Genomic DNA, 13,394 nt, shown 5'->3' with positions numbered 1-13,394 from the left:
CGATCGTATCTGCTTCCACCACCGCCCCTGGCAGCAAGTTCCAGGCACTCACCACCCTCTGTGTAAAAACCTTGCCTCGCACATCCCCTCTAAACTTTGCCCCTCGCACCTTAAACCTATGTCCCCTAGTAACTGACTCTTCCACCCTGGGAAAAAGCTTCTGACTATCCACTCTGTCCATGCCGCTCATAACTTTGTAAACCTCTATCATGTCGCCCCTCCACCTCCGTCGTTCCAGTGAAAAAAATCCGAGTTTTTCCAACCTCTCCTCATAGCTAATGCCCTCCAGACCAGGCAACGTCCTGGTAAACCTCCTCTGTACCCTCTCCAAAGCCTCCACGTCCTTCTGGTAGTGTGGCGACTAGAATTGCACACAATATTCTAAGTGTGGCCTAACTAAGGTTCTGTACAGCTGCAACATGACTTGCCAATTTTTATACTCTATGCCCCGACCGATGAAGGCAAGCATGCCGTATGCCTTCTTGACTACCTTATCCACCTGCGTTGCCATTTTCAGTGACCTGTGGACCTGTACGCCCAGATCTCTCTGCCTGTCAATACTCCTAAGGGTTCTGCCATTTACTGTATACTTCCCACCTGCATTAGACCTTCCAAAATGCATTACCTCACATTTGTCCGGATTAAACTCCATCTGCCATTTCTCCGCCCAAGTCTCCAACCGATCTATATCCTGCTGTATCCTCTGACAATCCTCATCATTATCCGCAACTCCACCTACCTTTGTGTCGTCCGCAAACTTACTAATCAGACCAGCTACATTTTCCTCCAAATCATTTATATATACTACAAAGAGCAAAGGTCCCAGCACTGATCCCTGCCGAACACCACTAGTCACATCCCTCCATTCAGAAAAACACCCATCCACTGTTACCCTCTGTCTTCTGTGACTGAGCCAGTTCTGTATCCATCTTGCCAGCTCACCTCTGATCCCGTGTGACTTCACCTTTTGCACCAGTCTGCCATGCAGGACCTTGTCAAAGGCTTTACTAAAGTCCATATAGACAACATCCACCGCCCTTCCTTCATCAATCATCTTCCTCACTTCCTCAAAAAACTCAATCAAATTAGTAAGACACGACCTCCCCTTCACAAAACCATGCTGTCTCTCACTAATAAGTTTGTTTGTTTCCAAATGGGAGTAAATCCTGTCTCGAAGAATCCTCTCCAATAGTTTCCCTACCACTGACGTAAGGCTCACCGGCCTATAATTTCCTGGATTATCCTTACCACCCTTGAGCTTTTCATTTATTTGTTCAGCCACCATGCTGCCTGCTGTAGGACTGGCCACATGACTCTCTCTCCAGTGCAGCCGTGAATGTGGCCCCGCTGGAACACTTGCACATAACAACTAGTTCCTAGCTAATTAGTTCCTAGCACTTTACAGATAGAATAACAATATATAACAGCTGGAAAGTGGGATTAGGTTGAATAGCTCTTTTTCGACTGTCACACAAATGATGGCCAAATGGCTTCATTCAGTGCTGTAGATGTCTATGTTTACCCCAGGATCCACAGCGTGAGAAGCCACAGAATAAATCAGACAGCAAATGGGAAATCCACACTGGAACGATCAGACGGTGGATTTGCTAATTTGGTGCGTGTTTGGTGCCCTCTTCTGGACATAAACTCAAAATCTCAGCAGTGGGACTGGTCTCCCAAGCAGTAACTGTAAGTTGTCACATTATCCAAGTTGAAGTTGAAGTTACCACCCATAGCTTCAACTAGATGTTTTACACCATTTCTCTTGAATTTCCACCAAAAGTTACAGTAAGAGATTGCAATCAGGGAGGAGGAGTGAGAAATATGAGATGAAATTAACATCATGAGAAAGGAAGTATTAAGAGGTTTGACATCTTTGAAAGTGCATAAATCTCCAGGTGCGGACAGAATGTATCTAAGCTGTTAAGGGAAGCAAGAGAAGAAATAGCGGCGGCTCTGAGCATCGTTTTCCAATTCTCTCTTGCTACAGGTATGGTGCTGGAGGACAGGAGGACAGCTAACGTTGTACCATTGTTTAAAATGGGAGAAATGGATAGACTGAGTAATTGTAGGCCAGTCAGCCTAACCTCCTTGGTAGGAAAATTATTGAATAAATTCTGAGGAACAGGATAAATCATCATTTAGAAAGACACAGATTAATCAAAGACAGTCAGCATGGATTTGTTAAGGGTAGGTCTTGTCTGACTAACATGATTGAATTTTTTGAACAGGTAGCAAGGAGGGTCAATGAGGGCAGTGCATTTGATGTAGTCTACATGGATTTAGTAAGGCTTTTGATGAGCCACATGGCAGACTGGTCATAAAAGTAAAAGACCATGGGATCCAAAGCAAAGTGGCAAGTTGGATTCAAAACTGATTCAGAGATAGGAAGCAAAGGGTAACGTTTGATGGGTGTTTTTGTGACTGAAAGGTTGTTTCCAGTGGGGTTCTGCAGAGTTCAACACTATGTCCCTTGCTTTTTGTGGTATCTATCAATGATATGGACTTGAATGTAGGGATGTATGATTCAGAAAATGACTGAGTAGTTGATAATAAAGAAGAAAGCTGTCGGCTTTTGCAGTGGATGAGAGTCGGGAGAGCGCAGGGGAGGAATGGAGCCAGCAAGTGGGGGGGGAGGCTTCAGTAACATCTGATGTAGGCTGCAAGCCCCCAATAACTTCCAGGTCCCGCATTTGCAGCTCCGGAGCTTTTTCCTGGGAACAGGCCCAGTTTAATGGCTGCCATCTTGGTTGAGCAGGGAGGAGAGTGCATGCTTGGTCATCTTGGTGACGGCACAGAGAATAGGTGGAGCTTCAGTGTCCCAGTGACCAGGAAAGAAAATTATCGACTCATTGATTTGATTCTCACTCTGTGCACAGGGGCTGGAGAACTGAACCCAGTCGCAATAGCGGGAGGAAAAAACTGTGAATGGAGGAAAGAAATGGTAGAGATGGTGCGATGGGTTTAAATTTCAGCATGGGGAGGAAGGAGAGTGTGTGGGATGGGGATTTACAGCTTTGGGGTAACTTCAGTTACGTGGATAGGTTGGCAAAACTGGGTCTGTTCTCCTTGGAGATGATTAAGAGGAGATTTGATAGAGGTATTCAAAATCATGAGGTGTCTGGACAGAGGAGACGGGAAGAAACTGTTGCCATTGGTGGAAGGATCCTGAGCCAGAGGGCACTGATTTAAGGTCATTGACAAAAGAAGCAAGAGTGACAAGAGGAAAAACTTTTTTACACAGCGAGTGGTTAGGATCCGGAATGCACTGATAAGACTGTAGTGGAGGCAATGGAGTGTAATGGAGGCCTTCAAAAGAGAACTGGAGAATTATCTGAGGCTATGGGGAAAAAGCAGGAGAGTGGGGCTAGGTGAATTGCTCTTGCAGATAGTGGCACTGACATGATGGGGTGAAAGGCCATTCTATGATTCTATTCTATGATTGCAGGAATATATCAATGGACCAGTGTGATGGAATCTTTTTGCTGCAAAGCTTGTTTTTTTTCTACCCTGAGAGGAAAACTAGAATTGAAACAAAAACTAGAATTGAAACAGCATCAGAAGCTGGAAAAACAACTTCAGGTTTCCAGGGAAACTGACACTGGTTAGAACCAGATTAAAGGAGACAGAATCCTTCCCAGCTCAAGCAGAGCAGGCAGACAAGGCAGATTAGGCAGGAGTGGCGTGCCATCAAGCAGATGACAGTGAAGACTGAATTCAGAAGCTGTTTCTGTTAGGTAAAGTCGCTGACTAACCAGACCCGGGCAGTTATGAAAGTGCTTCTATTTTTAAATTTTTTTTGAGGACACGTGGTTGAAGATTCTAGAGATGGATTCCTTTGGAGGACTGAAGTGATTCCATAGATGCTGGACTTGGTTTTTTTTAAAAGATGACTGGAAGAACTTTGTTTAAAAAGAATTACTGGTAGTCACATGTCTTCAGCTAAGTAAACAACAGGTGTTTTGTGACTGTGGGTGTTGTTTACAGAGAAGTGACTTGTCAAGTGTTCTGGTGGTCTGGAGTGGTTGCGCAGTTGAATTGGTGGATGGCTGCTGTGTGCCTTGGCTCCGGTTGGCCGCCTTGAATTGGTATTTGTCTTTGTATCCCGTATGGCGCGGAGGGAAGGGTTGCTAAGTTGAAGGCGCTGTATGAAAGCAAGTTGCTGGTGTGCTGCCGGTGGCTGTGTTGAAAGAGAATGAGAAAAGAGAGGGTTTTGAATGTGTGGCTGCCGCTTGTGCAGGGTTTGCTGGCAGCAGCGTGGAAGGGAGGAATGTTGAATTGTTGGAGAGTGCAGGGTGGAGGCTGGTGAAGCCTGAGTAGGGCTTGTAGTTTTCAGATGTGGCAGGCGGGGAAGGAAGAGAGCAAGGTGGGCAAGATTTGTCAAAAAAAAATACAGAGACTGGCAAAAAGAAGTGACGGCACCGCATTCCTTGAAGTAAAGAAAAAGGAAGAAAGCTGTTGCCTACGGCCATACTAGTCTGAACACGCCTGATCTTGTCTGATCTCGGAAGCTAAGCAGACTCAGGCCTGGTTAGTACTTGGATGGGAATACCAGGTGCAGTAGGCTTTTGCTGCCAGCAGAGGCTGCTGACATAACAGCCCTTCACATACACTCAGGCACACAAGCAATGGGCAAGCTTTTTCTCGCTGGCCCCTGCAGTCTGTGCGCTGATGCCATATTCAGTCAAATGCTGCCTTCATATCAAGGGCAGTCACTCACCCTATTATTTTTACACCTCTCTGAGATTTCCCGACATATCTGCTCCTCTATCTCGCCCTGACTGTTTGGCGGCCTGCAGTACACTCCCAGCCAAGTGACTGCCCCTGGTAGCTGCTGCCGACGGCCATAGTGATAGTCAGAGTAAAAATGAAAGAATAGTCAGGATGAATGCGTGGCTTGAGAGATGGTGCAGGAAGGAGGGGTTCAGATTTTTGGGACATTGGGACCGGTTCTGGGGGAGGTGGGACTATTACAAATTGGACGGTCTACACCTGGGCCGGACTGGAACCAATGTCCTTGGAGGTGCTTTTGCTAACGCTGTTGGGGAGGGTTTAAACTAATGTGGCAGGGGGATGGGAACCAATTGAGGTCAGTTGACAGTAAGGAGGTAGTAACAAAAGCCTGTAAGGAACTAAATAATGAAGTCAGTGTGACTAAGGGGAAGAGCAGGCAGGGAGCAGATGATGAATATAAAGGGACTGGTGGTCTGAGGTGCATTTGTTTTAATGCAAGAAGTGTAGTAGGTAAGGCAGATGAACTTAGGGCTTGGATTAGTACCTGGGAGTATGATGTTATTGCTATTACTGAGACTTGGTTGAGGGAAGGGCATGATTGGCAACTAAATATCCCAGGATATCGATGCTTCAGGCGGGATAGAGAGGGAGGTAAAAGGGGTGGAGGAGTTGCATTACTGGTCAAAGAGGATATCACAGCTGTGCTGAAGGAGGGCACTATGGAGGACTCGAGCAGTGAGGCAATATGGACAGAACTCAGAAATAGGAAGGGTGCGGTAACAATGTTGGGGCTGTACTACAGGCCTCCCAACAGCGAGCGTGAGATAGAGGTACAAATATGTAAACAGATTATGGAAAGATGTAGGAGCAACAGGGTGGTGGTGATAGGAGATTTTAATTTTCCCAACATTGACTGGGATTCGCTTAGTGTTAGAGGTCCAGATGGAGCAGAATTTGTAAGGAGCATCCAGGAGGGTTTTCTAGAGCAGTATGTAAATAGTCCAACTCGGGAAGGGGCCATACTGGACCTGGTGTTGGGGAATGAGCCCGGCCAGGTTGTTGAAGTTTCAGTAGGGGACTACTTTGGGAATAGTGATCACAATTCCGTAAGCTTTAAAATACTCATGGACAAAGACGAGAGTGGTCCTAAAGGAAGAGTGCTAAATTGGGGGAAGGCCAACTATACCAAAATTCGGCAGGAGCTGGGAAATGTAGATTGGGAGCAGCTGTTTGAAGGTAAATCCACATGTGATATGTGGGAGGCTTTTAAAGAGAGGTTGATTAGCGTGCAGGAGAGACATGTTCCTGTGAAAATGAGGGATAGAAATGGCAAGATTAGGGAACCATGGATGACAGGTGAAATTGTGAGACTAGCTAAGAGGAAAAAGGAAGCATACATAAGGTCCAGGCGGCTGATGAAAGACGAAGCTTTGAAAGAATATCGGGAATGTAGGACCAATCTGAAACGAGGAATTAAGAGGGCTAAAAGGGGTCATGAAATATCTTTAGCAAACAGGGTTAAGGAAAATCCCAAAGCCTTTTATTCATATATAAGGAGAAAGAGGGTAACTAGAGAAAGGATTGGCCCACTAAAGGACAAAGGAGGAATGTTATGCTTGGACTCAGAGAAAATGGGTGAGATTCTAAACGAGTACTTTGCATCGGTATTCACCGAGGAGAGGGACATGACGGATGTTGAGGTTAGGAACAGATGTTTGATTACTCTAGGTCAAGTCGGCATAAGGAGGGAGAAAGTGTTGGGTATTCTAAAGGGCATTAAGGTGGACAAGTCCCCAGGTCCGGATGGGATCTATCCCAGGTTACTGAGGGAAGCGAGAGAGGAAATAGCTGGGGCCTTAACAGATATCTTTGCAGCATCCTTAAACACGGGTGAGGTCCCGGAGGACTGGAGAATTGCTAATGTTGTCCCCTTGTTTAAGAAGGGTAGCAGGGATAATCCAGGTAATTATAGACCGGTGAGCCTGACGTCAGTGGTAGGGAAGATGCTGGAGAAGATACTGAGGGATAGGATCTATTCCCATTTGGAAGAAAATGGGCTCATCAGTGATAGGCAACATGGTTTTGTGCAGGGAAGGTCATGTCTTACCAACTTAATAGAATTCTTTGAGGAAGTGACAAAGTTGATTGATGAGGGAAGGGCTGTCGATGTCATATACATGGACTTCAGTAAGGCGTTTGATAAGGTTCCCCATGGCAGGCTGATGGAGAAAGTGAAGGCGCTTGGGGTCCAAGGTGTACTAGCTAGATGGATAAAGAACTGGCTGGGCAACAGGAGACAGAGAGTAGCAGTGGAAGGGAGTTTCTCAAAATGGAGACGTGTGACCAGTGGTGTTCCACAGGGATCCGTGCTGGGACCACTGTTGTTTGTGATATACATTAATGATTTGGAGGAAAGTATAGGTGGACTGATTAGCAAATTTGCAGACGACACTAAGATTGGTGGAGAAGCAGATAGTGACGGGGACTGTCAGAGAATACAGCAGAATATAGATAGATTGGAGAGTTGGGCAGAGAAATGGCAGATGGAGTTCAATCAGGGCAAATGCGAGGTGATGCATTTTGGAAGATCCAATTCAAGAGTGAACTATACAGTAAATGGAAAAGTCCTGGGGAAAATTGATGTCCAGAGAGATTTGGGTGTTCAGGTCCACTGTTCCCTGAAGGTGGCAACGCAGGTAAATAGAGTGGTCAAGAAGGCATACGGCATGCTTTCCTTCATCGGACGGGGCATTGAGTACAAGAGTTGGCAGGTCATGTTACAGTTGTATAGGACTTTGGTTCGGCCACATTTGGAATACTGCGTACAGTTCTGGTCGCCACATTATCAAAAGGATGTGGATGCTTTGGAGAGGGTGCAGAGGAGGTTCACCAGGATGTTGCCTGGTATGGAGGGCGCTAGCTATGAAGAGAGGTTGAGCAGATTAGGATTATTTTCATTAGAAAGACGGAGGTTGAGGGGGGACCTGATTGAGGTGTACAAAATCATGAGAAGTACAGACAGGGTGGATAGCAAGAGGCTTTTTCCCAGAGTGGGGGTTTCAATTACTAGAGGACACGAGTTGAAGGTGAAAGGGGAAAAGTTTAGGGGGTATATGCGTGGAAAGTTCTTTACGCAGAGGGTGGTGGGCACCTGGAACGCATTGCCAGCGGAGGTGGTAGATGCGGGCACGATGGAGTCATTTAAGATGTATCTAGACAGATACATGAATGGGCAGGAAGAAAAGAGATACAGAACCTTAGAAAATAGGCGACCTGTTTAGAGAGAGGATCTGGATCGGCGCAGGCTTGGAGGGCCGAAGGGCCTGTTCCTGTGCTGTAATTATCTTTGTTCTTTGTTCTTTGTATACTCGTCTGAAAATGCCCGATCTCATCTGATTTCAGAAACTAAGCAGACTCAGGCCTGGTTAGTATTTGGATGGGAGACTGCCTGGGAATACCAGGTGCAGTAGGCATGTGTGAGTATCTCAGCTTGTGTGAGGATCTTAGCTTGTATGAGTACCTCAACTTCACAGAATAAAACAGTGCAGAAGAGGCCCTTCGGCCCATCCAGTCTGCACCGATGCATTAAAACACCTGACCTGTCTACCGAATCCCATTTGCCAGCACTTGGCCCATGGCCTTGAATGTTATGACATGTCAAGTGCTCATCCAGGTACTTTTTAAAGGATGTGAGGCAACCCGCCTCTGCCACCCTCCCAGGCAGGGCATTCCAGACCGTCACCACCCTCTGGGTAAAAAAGTTCTTCCACAAATCCCCCTTAAACCTCCCGCCCCTCACCCTAAACTTGTGACCCCTCGGAACTGACCCTTCAACTAAGGGGAACAGCTGCTCCCTATCCACCCTGTCCATGCCCCTCATAACCTTGTACACCTCGATCAGGTCACCCCTCAGTCTTCTCTGCTCCAGCGAAAACAACCCAAGCCTATCCAACCTCTCTTCATAGCTTAAATGTTCCATCCCAGGCAACATCCTGGTGAATCGCCTCTGCACCCCCTCCAATGCAATCACATCCTTCCTATAACGTGGTGACCAGAATTGCACACAGTACTCCAGCTGTGGCCTTACCAAAGTTCCGTACAACTCCAACATGACCGCTCTGCTTTTGTAATCTATGCCTCGATTGATAAAGGCAAGTGTCCCATCTGCCTTTTTCACCACCCTATTAACCTGCCCTTCTGCCTTCAGAGATCTATGGACAAACACGCCGAGGTCCCTTTGTTCCTCGGAACTTCTCAGTGTCAGGCCATTCATTGAATCCACAGATGCTGTCAGACCTGCTGAGTTTGTGTTAGGAGCTATGTATAATCATAAAGTACAAAAGCAGGCCATTCAGCCCATCGCACCTATGCCGGCCTTTTGAAAGAGCAATCCAATTAGTCCCACACCACTGCTCTTTTCCCACAGCCCTGTAATTCTTTTTCCGTTCAATTATTTAACCAATTCCCTTCTGAAAATTACTGTTGAATCTGCTTCCACTTCCTTTTCAGACAGTACATTCCAGATCACAACAACATGCTGTGTAAAATAAAATCTCCTGTTGCCTCTGGTTCTTTTGCCAATTACCTTAAATCTGTGGCCTCTGGTTACCAACACCTTCTGCCACTGGAAACAGTTTCTCTGCTTTTACTCTGCCAAAACCATTCACGATTTTGAACACCTCTATTAAATCTCCCTTTAACCTTCTAAACAATCCCAGTTTATCTATTCTCTCCATGTAACTGAAGCCCCTCACCCCATCACAGTGCTCAGGTACACTGTGCTGTCTCAGTGCCCCATGCACTATTTAAGCAGATAGTGCTCCTTTTTTTCAATGCAGAGTTGAAGAACTCCCATGTCTCAACTTTACGAGAAGAATGTTGCCAGGACTTTAGCTTTGAGGAAAGTTTGGATAGGTTGGGGTTTTCTGTGGAACTGAGGAGGCTGAGGGAAAATTTAAGTGAGCTGTATAAAATTATGAGAGGTCTAGATAGAGTGGATAACAAGTAGCGATTTCCCTTAGCAAAGAGGGCAATAACCGGGGGCATAGATTTAAAGTAATTGGTTGAATGAAGGATTAGTGGGAAATGAGGAGAAATGTTTTCACCCAGAGGATGGTGAGGGGGTCTGGAACTCACTGTCTGTCAGGGTGGAGGAGGTAAAAACCCACATTCAAAAAATACTTGGATATGTACGACATGCTGTAACCTCCAGAGCTATGGATTAAGAGCTGGTGTTACGTCTTCTTGTTGTTTTCTGATTCCCAGCTGTTGGAAATAATAACACTTGGAAAGAACAAAGAAGAAAGAACAGTACAGCACAGGAACAGGCCATTCGGCCCTCCAAGCCTGCGCCGATCTTGATGCCTGCCGAAACTAACACCTTCTGCACTTCTGGGGCCCATATCCCTCTATTCCCTTCTTATTCATATATTTGTCAAGATGTCTCTTAAACGTCGCGATCGTATCTGCTTCCACCACCGCCCCTGGCAGCAAGTTCCAGGCACTCACCACCCTCTGTGTAAAAACCTTGCCTCGCACATCCCCTCTAAACTTTGCCCCTCGCACCTTAAACCTATGTCCCCTAGTAACTGACTCTTCCACCCTGGGAAAAAGCTTCTGACTATCCACTCTGTCCATGCCGCTCATAACTTTGTAAACCTCTATCATGTCGTCCCTCCACCTCCGTCGTTCCAGTGAAAAAAATCCGAGTTTTTCCAACCTCTCCTCATAGCTAATGCCCTCCAGACCAGGCAACGTCCTGGTAAACCTCCTCTGTACCCTCTCCAAAGCCTCCACGTCCTTCTGGTAGTGTGGCGACTAGAATTGCACACAATATTCTAAGTGTGGCCTAACTAAGGTTCTGTACAGCTGCAACATGACTTGCCAATTTTTATACTCTATGCCCCGACCGATGAAGGCAAGCATGCCGTATGCCTTCTTGACTACCTTATCCACCTGCGTTGCCACTTTCAGTGACCTGTGGACCTGTACGCCCAGATCTCTCTGCCTGTCAATACTCCTAAGGGTTCTGCCATTTACTGTATACTTCCCACCTGCATTAGACCTTCCAAAATGCATTACCTCACATTTGTCCGGATTAAACTCCATCTGCCATTTCTCCGCCCAAGTCTCCAACCGATCTATATCCTGCTGTATCCTCTGACAATCCTCATCATTATCCGCAACTCCACCTACCTTTGTGTCGTCCGCAAACTTACTAATCAGACCAGCGACATTTTCCTCCAAATCATTTATATATACTACAAAGAGCAAAGGTCCCAGCACTGATCCCTGCCGAACACCACTAGTCACATCCCTCCATTCAGAAAAACACCCATCCACTGTTACCCTCTGTCTTCTGTGACTGAGCCAGTTCTGTATCCATCTTGCCAGCTCACCTCTGATCCCGTGTGACTTCACCTTTTGCACCAGTCTGCCATGCGGGACCTTGTCAAAGGCTTTACTAAAGTCCATATAGACAACATCCACCGCCCTTCCCTCATCAATCATCTTCCTCACTTCCTCAAAAAACTCAATCAAATTAGTAAGACACGACCTCCCCTTCACAAAACCATGCTGTCTCTCACTAATAAGTTTGTTTGTTTCCAAATGGGAGTAAATCCTGTCTCGAAGAATCCTCTCCAATAGTTTCCCTACCACTGACGTAAGGCTCACCGGCCTATAATTTCCTGGATTATCCTTACCACCCTTGAGCTTTTCATTTATTTGTTCAGCCACCATGCTGCCTGCTGTAGGACTGGCCACATGACTCTCTCTCCAGTGCAGCCGTGAATATGGCCCCGCTGGAACACTTGCACATAACAACTAGTTCCTAGCTAATTAGTTCCTAGCACTTTACAGATAGAATAACAATATATAACAGCTGGAAAGTGGGATTAGGTTGAATAGCTCTTTTTCGACTGTCACAGAAATGATGGCCAAATGGCTTCATTCAGTGCTGTAGATGTCTATGTTTACCCCAGGATCCACAGCGTGAGAAGCCACAGAATAAATCAGACAGCAAATGGGAAATCCACACTGGAACGATCAGACGGTGGATTTGCTAATTTGGTGCGTGTTTGGTGCCCTCTTCTAGACATAAACTCAAAATCTCAGCAGTGGGACTGGTCTCCCAAGCAGTAACTGTAAGTTGTCACATTATCCAAGTTGAAGTTGAAGTTACCACCCATAGCTTCAACTAGATGTTTTACACCATTTCTCTTGAATTTCCACCAAAAGTTACAGTAAGAGATTGCAATCAGGGAGGAGGAGTGAGAAATATTAGATGAAATTAACATCATGAGAAAGGAAGTATTAAGAGGTTTGACATCTTTGAAAGTGCATAAATCTCCAGGTGCGGACAGAATGTATCTAAGCTGTTAAGGGAAGCAAGAGAAGAAATAGCGGCGGCTCTGAGCATCGTTTTCCAATTCTCTCTTGCTACAGGTATGGTGCTGGAGGACAGGAGGACAGCTAACGTTGTACCATTGTTTAAAAAGGGAGAAATGGATAGACTGAGTAATTGTAGGCCAGTCAGCCTAACCTCCTTGGTAGGAAAATTATTGAATAAATTCTGAGGAACAGGATAAATCATCATTTAGAAAGACACAGATTAATCAAAGACAGTCAGCATGGATTTGTTAAGGGTAGGTCTTTGTCTGACTAACATGATTGAATATTTTGAACAGGTAGCAAGGAGGGTCAATGAGGGCAGTGCATTTGATGTAGTCTACATGGATTTAGTAAGGTTTTTGATGAGCCACATGGCAGACTGGTCATAAAAGTAAAAGACCATGGGATCCAAAGCAAAGTGGCAAGTTGGATTCAAAACTGACTCAGAGATAGGAAGCTAAGGGTAACGTTTGATGGGTGTTTTTGTGACTGAAAGGTTGTTTCCAGTGGGGTTCTGCAGAGTTCAACACTATGTCCCTTGCTTTTTGTGGTATCTATCAATGATATGGACTTGAATGTAGGGATGTATGATTCAGAAAATGACTGAGTAGTTGATAATAAAGAAGAAAGCTGTCGGCTTTTGCAGTGGATGAGAGTCGGGAGAGCGCAGGGGAGGAATGGAGCCAGCAAGTGGGGGGGGAGGCTTCAGTAACATCTGATGTAGGCTGCAAGCCCCCAATAACTTCCAGGTCCCGCATTTGCAGCTCCGGAGCTTTTTCCTGGGAACAGGCCCAGTTTAATGGCTGCCATCTTGGTTGAGCAGGGAGGAGAGTGCATGCTTGGTCATCTTGGTGACGGCACAGAGAATAGGTGGAGCTTCAATGTCCCAGTGACCAGGAAAGAAAATTATCGACTCATTGATTTGATTCTCACTCTGTGCACAGGGGCTGGAGAACTGAACCCAGTCGCAATAGCGGGAGGAAAAAACTGTGAATGGAGGAAAGAAATGGTAGAGATGGTGCGATGGGTTTAAATTTCAGCATGGGGAGGAAGGAGAGTGTGTGGGATGGGGATTTACAGCTTTGGGGTAACTTCAGTTACGTGGATAGGTTGGCAAAACTGGGTCTGTTCTCCTTGGAGATGATTAAGAGGAGATTTGATAGAGGTATTCAAAATCATGAGGTGTCTGGACAGAGGAGACGGGAAGAAACTGTTGCCATTGGTGGAAGGATCCCGAGCCAGAGGGCACTGATTTAAGGTCATTGACA

General features: G+C 46.0%; 2 pseudogenes; both read left to right on the top strand.

Moving 5' to 3' along the window:
• The first annotated feature begins 4,460 nt into the window (after window positions 1-4,460).
• Window positions 4,461-4,567, top strand: LOC137368073 (5S ribosomal RNA; annotated as a pseudogene).
• A 3,522-nt stretch (window positions 4,568-8,089) lies between these two features.
• On the top strand, window positions 8,090-8,207 carry LOC137368085 (5S ribosomal RNA; annotated as a pseudogene).
• Window positions 8,208-13,394: the final 5,187 nt, after the last annotated feature.

Source organism: Heterodontus francisci, chromosome 3 (genome assembly GCF_036365525.1).
Source record: "Heterodontus francisci isolate sHetFra1 chromosome 3, sHetFra1.hap1, whole genome shotgun sequence".
NCBI classification, from domain to species: domain Eukaryota; kingdom Metazoa; phylum Chordata; class Chondrichthyes; order Heterodontiformes; family Heterodontidae; genus Heterodontus; species Heterodontus francisci.
The sequence above is the reverse complement of the archived record's forward strand: the minus strand, read 5'-3'. Positions and strand labels throughout refer to the sequence as shown.